Source organism: Elephantulus edwardii, unplaced genomic scaffold (genome assembly GCF_000299155.1).
Source record: "Elephantulus edwardii isolate Elephantulus edwardi_28Jun2011 unplaced genomic scaffold, EleEdw1.0 scaffold00411, whole genome shotgun sequence".
Classification (NCBI taxonomy): domain Eukaryota; kingdom Metazoa; phylum Chordata; class Mammalia; order Macroscelidea; family Macroscelididae; genus Elephantulus; species Elephantulus edwardii.
Genome location: NW_006400161.1, coordinates 773,805 through 784,840, shown reverse-complemented (window position 1 = coordinate 784,840; position 11,036 = coordinate 773,805). Strand labels below are relative to the sequence as shown.

Below are 11,036 nucleotides of genomic sequence, written 5' to 3'. Positions count from 1 at the left end.
GGATTCTCAATTCGATTCCATTGATCTATGTGTCTGTCATTGTACCAGTACCATGCTGTCTTTACCACTACATGCCTGGGGTTTTTTAACTGCTGGCTCAGGTGATCCTGAGACAGACCGAGAAGATGAGACTCTCCTTACAGACTGAGGACTTGGTGAAGCAGCCTTTTTTATCTTTTTATGTTCCGGAGTCCTCGAGACTCTCCTAATAGGTCTAGTACTTGGAGAAGGGGACTGCCTTCTTTGGTGTGATGACGATGCTCCTCTTCGAACAAGGGGAGGACTTGAGGTGGTCTGAGGAGCTCGAGGTCATGGTGAGGGAGAATGCCGCTTGTTTGGTTGTGGTGACCGGGCTTCCCGGCTAGATCAGCTTTGGGAAGACCCTTTCCTATGTTTTGATTCTAAGGAAGGTGAACGTCTCTTGGTGACTGGGGAGCTTCTTTGTTTGGGAGGTGGAGAATGGGAAACCCTACGCTTTGGCGGTGGAGATGGTGACACTCTTCGTTTTGGAAGGGGAGGAGGAGAAGTGGTTCTTCTTTTAGAAGGGGGAGAAGGATAATATCTTCTCTGTATTGGAGGAGAGTATCTTCTTGGGGAGGGGGAGCGTCGACGTGGTGGAGGAGATGGAGTCCTTCGTCCTGGAGGTGGTGTGGGAAACCTGTGTCGCCGAGGAGGAGGAGCAGGGGAAGGAGAACGCCGTCTTCTTGTGGGTGGTGGTGTAGGACTTCTTCTCCGTCTACCACGACGTGAAGTTTCTTTCTGACGCTTCCGTGGTGATGGAGAAGCACTTCGGGAAGGAGAATGTCTCCGTCACCTGCCTACCTCTCCATTCTTCACATGAGACCTCTTGGGTCTTTCATTTTCTGAGGAGGACAAAGAGCCAGAATCAGATGAAGATTGTTGGTTCTGTCGTCTGCACTGGCGTCTTTGTTGCACAGAATCTGCTGCTGCCATTTTGCCACCTTTACCTTCTTCCAATTCAGATAACTCTACTTTTCGAGGCTTGGGTGCTGGTGAAAGGGACTCTCCTTTTTCTGTAACTTTATGCTCCGTCTAACTTACTTTGGACATGTTGTGAGGAGAGACCGGTCCTTGGAGAGGGACATCATGCTTGGGAGGGTGGAGGGACAGCGCAGGAGAGGAAGGCCCTCTATGAGGTGGATTGATTCAGTGACTGAGATAATTGGGATGGGAGTGTCAGAGACAGTGCGATTGGCAAAGGACAGAGCAGAGTTTAGGGCTGTTGTACGGGTCGCTATGAGTCGCAGGCGACTCGACGGCACATAACAACAACAACAACAACACTTTTTCAATAGAAAGGTTGCTTTGTTTTTCTTGATAACTGAGGCAGACTGTTGCTTTCTTGACATTATTTGAGTCTTTCATTAGTAGATGTTAGGTCACTTTAACTATATAGTGACCCCAAGTAATGGAATATCTTGTGAAGGACCTGTATATTTGTGCTTCTTTCTTTATCTGGGGCTAACAGGGTAGAGGGCCCACCAGCAATGATTCCCCCCAAAGTACCTGAATAGGAAACCAGGAAGTCTGTTTTTCCCTTCCAGAACCGGTGTCTCCACCTCACTAGAGCTGTTCCAGCTGTTCCACTGCCTTTTGCTTGAGTTTAAGCTGTTCTGCATGTTGTAGTAAAATAGCAGTGATGCCTCCAAAATACCTGAATGGGAAGCCAGGAAGCTTGTTTTTCCCTTCCAGAATTGGCATCTCTCCCTCAATCAAGCTGCTCCAGCTATCCTGCTGCTCTCTGCTTGAGCTTAAGGTGTCCCATGTGGTGTAGCTGAACAACAGTGATTCCCCCAAAGTACTTGAGTGGGAAACCAGGAAGCCTGTTTCCCTTCAGGAACTGGCATCTCCACCTCACTCTAGCTGTTCCCGCTTTCATGCTGCCTTCTACTTGGGTTTAAGGGGTCCCATGTGGTTTAGCTAAACAGTAGTGATTACTTCAAAGTACTTAGGGTGCAGTGCCACTTCCTGCTGCACAGCCTGCATATTTCTTAGTGCCAATGATTTGGAGCATTTCTTCACGTGTTTGTTTGCTATCCAAATATCTTCCCTTTGAAAAGTCTTTCCATGTCTTTGGCCAGTTTAATAATTGTATTATCAGTCTTTTTCCTGTGGAGTGCCTGTAGGATTCCATAACTTTTGATTTGAGACCCTTGTTCTGCAACGATATTGCCAAATGTTTTTTCCCAGTCAGTAAGGTTTCTTTTCACTTTGTTGGAAAAAGTTTTTTATGCATAGAGGGATTTACTCTTTAGGAGGTCCAATTCACCAACTTTATCCTCACCAGATTGTGCATTTCTGGCTGTATTTGGCAGTCTCTTTATACTATAGACTAAGAGGTCTATCCTTAATCTCAGTGTGTCTCTAATAAATTTATGGTTTTGGGCTTTACTCCATGTAGAGTTGATTTTTGTCTATGGTGTGAGATATGGATCCTGTTTCAGCTTCCTGCAATTAGCAGTCCAGTTTTGCTAGCACCATTTGTTGAAGAGGCTTCATTCCCCAATTTGATAGATTTTATTTCCTTGTTGAATATCAGTTGACTTTAGATAGTTGAGTCCATTTCTGGGTTCTCAGTTCTATTACATTGGTCTACGTGCCAGCACCATGCAGTTTTGGTTCCTATCACTATGCAGTAAGTTTTGAGATCAGAGAATGCTATGCCTCCCACATCATTTTTGAGAAATGTTTTGCTTATTGGGTTCTCTTTCCTTTCCAAATAAATGTGACAGTTTCCCCTTTGATCTTCAAAATGGAATTTGGTATCTGGATTGGGATTTCATTGACATGTAGATTGCTTTTGTTAGGATTATCATTATATCTTTTGGGAAAAAATGCAAAGCACTACTACAATAAACAATGAAAAGATCTAACTAAATATTCCTTATTATGGATTGTTGTTGTTAGGTGTTGTTGAGTTGAGTATGACTCATAGCAACCTTATGAACAAAGGATCTAAATCCTGTTCTGTCCTACACCATCCTCACACTTCCTCTCAAGAGCCCATTGTAGCAATCACCTTGTCAATCCATCTGGTTGAGGGTCTTCCTCTCCTTCACTGACCCTCCACCCTTGCCAACATCATGTCCCTCTCAAAGGAATAGCACCTCCTAGCAACATGTCCAAAGTATGTGAGGTGAAATTTCATCATTCTTGCCTCCAAAGAGGACTTTGGCTGCACCATCTCCAAGACATATCTATTCATTCTTTTGGCTGTCCATCGGATGTTGAGTGCTCTTCTTCAACACCATAGCTGAAAGGCATCGATTTTTTTTGTCATCCATATTTGTTGTCCAGATCTTGAATGCATAACTATGTAATTGGGAAGACTATAGCCTGAAATTAGATGCACCTAGTCCTCAAATTGATATCACTACTACTCAGGAGGCCCTCAAACTGACATTACTACACTTCAATAATTTGTAAAGGTCCCTAACTGCAGATTTTCCCAGTGCAATGTGTGTCCTTATTTGCTGCTCACACCAAGTGTGTTAATTGTGAATCCAAGCAAGATGAAGCTGTTGACAGTTTCAGTCTCTTCTCCACCCATCATGACACTGCCTACTGGTCCAGTCATAACAATCTGTGTTGTTGTTGTTGTTTTAAATATTGAGATACAATCCATAGTGAAGGCTGCATTCCTTGATCTTCTGCAACAAGAGCTTCAAGTCCTCCTCATTTTCAGCAAGTGAGATTGTGTCATCTGCATAATGCAGGTTATTGATGAGTCTCCTTCCAATACTGATGCCACACTCCTCTTCACAGAATACAGCTTCTTGGACAATTTATCCAGCATATAGACTAAAGAGGTATGGAGAGAGCATACATGGTTGACACACTCCCTTTCCAATTACAAACCATGCAGTGCTCCCCCACTCCATTCACACAACAGCCTCCTCCAGGTCCTGTCTGCATGAGCACAATCAAGTGTTCTGGGATTTCCATTCTTCTCAATGTTAGCCACAATTTATCATTATCCACACAGTCAAACACCTTTGTATAGTCAATAAAGCACAAATAGACATTCTTCTTGTGTTCCTTACTTTCAGCCAAGACATCATCTGACATCAACACTGATATCCCTGGTGCCACAGATATTATTACGGATAGGAAGACCAAAGATAATAAAAATGGCAATCCTACAAAAAAGAATCTACTTGTACAGTACAATCCCAATACAGATACCAAGTTCATTTTTCAAGGAGATAAAAAAGGCAATAGGCAAATTTATTTGGAGAAGAAAGAGACCCTGAATAAGCAAAGCAGTTTTGAAATTTTTTTTAAAAAATGAAGTGTAAAGCACAGCACACCTTGTTCTCAAAACCTACTACACAATTGTAATAACCAAAACTGGTACAATGACAGGCACATAGAAGAACAGAACAGAATTAAGAACCCAGAAATTAATCCATCTGTCCACTGTCAATTGATATTTGACAAGGAAATAAAATCTATCAAATGGAAAAATGACAACCTCTTCAACAAATGGTGCTGGCAAAACTGGACTTCTAACCATAGAAATGTGAAATAGGATTCACATCTCACACAATACACAAAAATAAACTCTAGATGGATCAGAGATCTATGGGTAAAACTCAAAACCATAATCAGCATAAGATAAAAAATGGGATCTGACTATGGTATAAAGAGACTGGTAAATACAGTCAGAAATGCACAATCAAAAGAGGATAAAAGTGATAAATGGAAAAGAAAAAATTGTAAATGGGACCTTCTAAAGGTTAAGTCCCTATGTGCATTAGAAACTCTTTAATAGGTGGAACACCTACTGACAAACAAAAACCATTTGACAATTACATCTCAGACAAGGGTCTCAGAACAAAAATTTACAGAATCCTACAGGTACTCCACAAGAAAAAGATTGATAATCCAATTACAAAATGGGAAAAAGATATAGAAAGACCTTTAACAAAGGAAGACATTCAGATAGGCAACAGATATAAGAAGAAATTCTCTAAATCATTGGCAATAAGAGAGATTAATGTCAAAACAATAACAAAACATCATCATACCCCAATTGTGTGGCAAAGTTTAACAGGACAGCAAGCAATAAGTGTGAAGAGGATAAGTAGAAATTGGAACTCATACACTATTGGTGAGATTGTAAAATGGTACAACCACTCTGGAAGGTAGCTTGGCATTTCCTCAAAAAGCTATATATAGAGATTATATATGGCCCAACTATTCCACAGCTAGGAATATACTCCAAAGAAAACAGAACTGAAACATAAATGGAAATTTGTAAACTGATAGTCATAGCTGCATTATTCACAATAGCAAGAATATGGAAACAGCCCAAATGTCCATCAACAAATGAATGAAGTGAGTAATTTTGGTATATTCACATGATGGAATACTATGCAGCATTCAGCAGCAATGATCTGGGGGGAAATTATATAACATAAGAGAGGCTACAGAGCATTAAGCTGGTTAAACTAACTCAAATGCATAAGAACAAGTACTGCATAAGACCATTATTGTAAAAATAGAAGGATAACCAGTAAGATGTTTATGGATATCCAAAGAGGAAAGGGGAAGAAGACGGAAGGAGAGTTGAGGAAAGGGGTAGGGAAAACTCAGTGTACATGAATGAAATACAATGTAAACAAATTATTGTATGAAACAAAAAAATTAAAAATAATCTTAGAACTGATGTCAAAAGGTCATAAAAAATGTAACATGTTTGAATGTTGATCTAAATCCAACAGTTAAGGTACACAACAGAACTGTGTTTTAAAGAATAAATTGAAATTGAGACAAAAACAAACAAACAAAAAAAAGAAATATAAAAGTTTCCTGAACAAAATTCAAAATTTAAAAACAACAACAAAAACCCACAAACAAACCAGGCTTACTATTCCTAGTTTAACAATAGAGAATTGTAAAGACACTGAGATTATGGCCCTGATAATCCTTTAAACTTCAAACTGAAATCATTCCCATGACTCAATTGTCAGCTAAACAACAGATAAAGCTATAAATTAGTCATTAACACTGTTGTTCTTGTTTAATGCCATCGAGTCGTAGACGACTCATAGCGACCCTATGAGCGAACAGCCTGAGCTCTGTTGGTACATAGAGTTTCCAGAGGCAAGCCATTTTGGAAGTGGATGCCTCTCCTCTTCCAGGCTTGATTTAGTAGGGAAGCTCCAGCCAACACTGTCCACCACGGGTGCCCATTACCACGATTGGCACATCACTGTCACAGGCTTCAGCATCACAGCAACCATGAGTTACCTCTGTACAGCAACACACAGACCAGTGCTATACCACCTAGAAGAATGTTTGACAGGAAGACAATTTGAATCTGGCCCGAGGACCGCAGGCCTGAGGCCCCTCTGGGCTTAAGGCCGCCTCCTGGTTCAAACCCTAGGCCCAGGCTGGCTAGCCTCACTCCAGGGACAGAGCAAACCTTCACGTCAAACACATTCCCGGAAAAGCAGTCCACTCGAAAGCTTGCCACGATCCCTGCACTCCCCACCACCACACTCCTGCCTTCTGGCAAGGAGAGCTTCCCCGTTAACACTAAGAAGAAGAAAAATTTCCCAGTATAATCAACCGTAAAAGATCAGAAGGATTTTATTTGCCGAGAAATAAAGCTCAGAAGGCAAGAAGGAGTAAGTACGATGGACTTATGGAAAGAGGAAACACAAGGAGGAAGTACAAACACTAGTTTTATGATGTGTGCATCATACTCAGTGTCACATAATGTGATATGCAAATTACTGAAAGTAAAACCAATTTTCTCTGTAAACTTCACTCAGATCACGTTGTTGTTGTTGTTGTTGTTATGTGCTGTCAAGTCGCTTGCGACTCATAGTGACCCTATGTACAATAGCTCTAAATTCTGCAGTGTCCTGTGCCAATCGCACTGTCTCTGATACACCCATGCCGATTACCCCAGTCACTAAATCAATCCACCTCATAGAGGGCTTTCCCCTCATGCACCGTCACTCCACCGTATTAAGCATGATGTCCCTCTCCAATCATCAGTCCCTCCTTACAACATGTCCAAAGTATGTCAGACGAAGCCTTAGAATCCTTACCTCCAAGGAGCAGCCTGGTTTAACCCTTTCCAGGATGAATCTGTTTTCCTAGCAGTTCATGGTACCCTCAATACTCTTCTCCAGCACCACAGCTTAAAGACATCAGTTCTCCTTCTATCCTCCTAGTCATTGTCCAACTCTCTGATGCATAGCAAGTGATTGTGAAGACCATGGCCTGTATCAAACGCACCTTACTCTCCAGAGAGACACCATTGCTCTTCAGTATTTTGGAGAGGTCCCTAACAGCAGACTTTCCCATTGCAATGTGTCTTTTAATTTCCTGGCTGCTGGTGCCAAGAGTGTTGACTGTGGAGCCAAGCAGACTAAAGTTGTTAACAATCTCAATCTCTTCGCCATCCATCCTGATGCTGCCAATTGGTCCAGTGGTGAGAATCTTTGTCTTCTTGACATTGAGCCTCAATCCATATTGAAGGCTGCAGTCCTTGACCCTCTGAAGCAAGCACAATAAAAACTTAATAAAATGTTTTTGAAACAAATTATAATGAAAACACAATTTACCAAAACTACTCAGAGACAAGAAAAGCCGTATACAAGGTCAATTCATAGCAACAAGTAAACATATCTAAAGGGAAGAACGATTGAAAATTTGAAAATCGGCTATTTAGCTCAATGTCTCCAACAAATATAAAAAGAGCAACAATAGAAAGTTACAATATCTAAGAGAAAGAAAATTATAAAAATTAGGGCAGAAATAAATGGAACAATAAGTAGAAAAACTATTGAAAATATTAACAAGGACTGAGTCAGTTCAAGAGTGAACTACAGGATACACACAGCCCTCAATGCCATTCAGAGGTTTACTGCTGTACGCATTTTGTCCGTTTTCTTTTTAAGGTACTGAATAGATGAAAAGGAGAGATGATGAGGTATTTATGGTTTGTGGGAAACTTACTTCCCAAAAGGAAATTGCACTTTTTGCTGAATTCTTGGGGTTATTTGTTTATTTTCTTTTGGTAGAAGGTAGCTCATTCAGTATCATGCTCTTGACAGACTGTGCTGAGCAGGCCAAGAGTCTATGTCAACTTTAGAGGGAGCTTTGGCTCTGTGCTTCAGGATCAGGGAAGCCACCTGGTTCCAGGGTAGAGAGGGAAGCTTGGTTCTGCAGAAGAAGCTCTGACCCCATTACCATGCATATCTCTGAAAGATCTTCAAAGTCGTTCATCGATCCTGTAGCCCACACGCATCCTTGCACCAGCTTGTCTGGAAACCATTGAGATGGGTGCCCTATGTTCCAATCCTGAAAACCTTTCTGTTCTGGAGAGGACATTTTTGCTTTGCAGGGGATTCAGAGGAAAGGATTTGTCCCAGAAATCCTTCTAGACAATTAAATCAACAGTAATTTAAGGATAAGTATTTAAAAAAAAATTAACAGCAAGAAGCTTGTCTCTCACCAAAGATGGCTTGTAAGGGCAACAACCCCATTTTGTCACCACTGGACATCTCCCCAGTACTGGTAGAAAAGTTTGTTGGGGAAGGGCCTGAAATTTCAATGGACAAGTCACACGCAGGTCATGGCCCTTCTCTGCAGACTGGCAAGGAAGAGACAGGATGGAAGGGACAGTGAGAGATGGAGAAGGGAAAACTCACATGCACATATAGAGGGTACATGGAGTGACAGTTGGCCAGAGAAAGGGACATCTGAGCTTCTGCCCCAGACCCCAGCTAAGAACAATGAACTAAAATTCAGGAAGTCCAATGAAATCACATGTGGAAGGTTTTCTCTTCCCTGGTTAGTATTTGGCAATTCTACATAGGAAGGCAAGTGTGGGGTCAGTTGGTGGCAATGACAGGGCTTATGCTTGGTGGCCAACTGATGTGGGGGAGGTGCACCATTGCTGTTTTCTTTCAGGAGCAGGGACCCTCAGCTCCAGAAGAGAAACTGGTGATGGACATATGGGGCTGTCCACTGTGGCGGTATAGTGATCTCTAGCCAGACTTTGACATAATCTCCACTGGGGCTGTGTTTTGAAAAGTGAAAGGCTCCCAGGGATTGGCGGGAGGAGGTGGTGATGGTGTCCTCCTGTGCCACTGAATTAATGTTTCTTTTCAGCTGGAGCAGAAAAGCCTGATTTTCTTCAAAAATACTTGATTGCACTCATTTAGCTAAATAAGTTTTGGCTATGTTGTTTTTGCCTCAAAAGTCCAAGTTTTGATTTTTCAGACTACTATGTACCAGTTGTGTGGTTTTTTCCTCCCTCGGGGACACATATGAATAGAAAGTGTTGCTGTGGACTCTAAATTGTCATTTTCTTGTAACTATTTTGGAATTATACATATTTCAAATGTTTTTTGAACAGAGTATTGCTGTTGGTTGCCCTTTTTTAAAAAAAACTTTTAATGAAAGTTTACAGAGACATTGGATTTCCATTCATACATTGATACACACTTTCCTCCCTACCCAACTGACCTCTCAGTTCACTCTTCTCCTTGAAGAAAAAAAAATTCTTTCATTGTTATACAATTCCCATCCCACCCACAAGTCCACTTTACTATACAGCTCTTAATTCTGGACTCTTGTCATGAAAATAATACCTAATCATGTATAACTTTAAAATACTTCTTCATTGTTTTAATGCAGTAAACCTTCTTTTCTTAACTTCCCCCAATACTGATGTCAGTCCCATTTTACAACAGTGGCACTATGCGGTATTTATCCTTTTGTGCCAGAGACATTTCACTGAGCATAATGTCCTCCAGAGTCATCCATTTTGAATAATATTTCATGAGTTCCTTGATTTCAAGGCACAAAGCATTCCATTGTGTGAATATACAACAGTTTCTCTATCCATTCATTTGTTGATGGGCAATGGGTGTTTTCCAACTCTTTGCTATTGTGAACAAAGCAGCAATAAACATGAGTGTGCATATATCTGCTCGGGTGGTAGTTGTGGAAATAGCCCAGTAGTGGAATTGCTGGGTCAAATGGTATTTCTATTTGCAACTTATTGAGAAAGCGCCTTGCTGCCTTCCATAGTGGTTGCACCATTTCATACTCCCACTGACAGTGAATAAGGGTTCCAGTTTCAGCACAACCTCACCAGCATTTGATGTCTGCTGCTCTGTTGAATTTTGCTAATCTTACTGGGGTGAGATGATATTTCATAGTTGTTTTGATTTGCATCTCTCTTAGAGCTAAGTATTTTGAACATTTCTTCATGTATTTGTTTGCCATCTGATTGTCTTCTTTGGTGAAGTGACTTCATATTCTGTGCCCATTTTTCAGTTGCATTGTTTGCTTTCTCTTTTGTGGTGCTCGAGTATTTTATAAATTCTAGATATAAACCCTTATCAGCCATGTCATTACCAAGGTTTTTTTTTCCAGTTTGTGGCTTCCCTTTTTACTCTGTTGGAAAAGGTTCTGGATGTGAATAGGAATTTGATTCTTAGAAGGCCCCATTCATTTATTTTATCTTCTGGTTGTAGATTTTTCAGGACACTTGGAAGACTATTTATGTTGTGCATTAGGACTTCTAGAGTTCTTCCAACCTTTTCTTTAATGAAGTTTGTAGTCCCTGGTTTTAGTTCTAGGGCCATGATCCATTTGAGTTGGGTTTTGTGTATGGAGTGTTGTGTGGGTTTTGCTTGAGTTTTCTGAAGATGGTTTCACAATTTTGCCAATACCATTTGTTAAAAACTGTCATTTCCCCACTTAACTGATTTCATCTCCTTGTCAAAAATCAGTTGACCATAGGTAGATGGGCTGATTTCTGGATTCTCTATTCTATTCCTTTGATCTATGTGTCTGTCATTGTACCGGTACCATGCTGTCTTGACCACCATGGCAGTGTAGGGAGTGAGATGCCTCCTACCTTGTCCCTCTTTTTAAGGAGTGCTTTGTTTATTTGGGGCCTCTTTCCATTCCAAATGAAATTAGAGATTGCCTTTTCCATCTTGTTGAAGAATGGAATTGGTGTTTGCATTGGGATAGCA

The 11,036-nt window shown here is 41.0% G+C and overlaps 1 pseudogene; it reads right to left on the bottom strand.

Moving 5' to 3' along the window:
* Positions 1-8,268, bottom strand: part of LOC102851406 — a 10,310-nt pseudogene extending 2,042 nt beyond the window's left edge.
* Between the last annotated feature and the right edge of the window lie 2,768 nt (positions 8,269-11,036).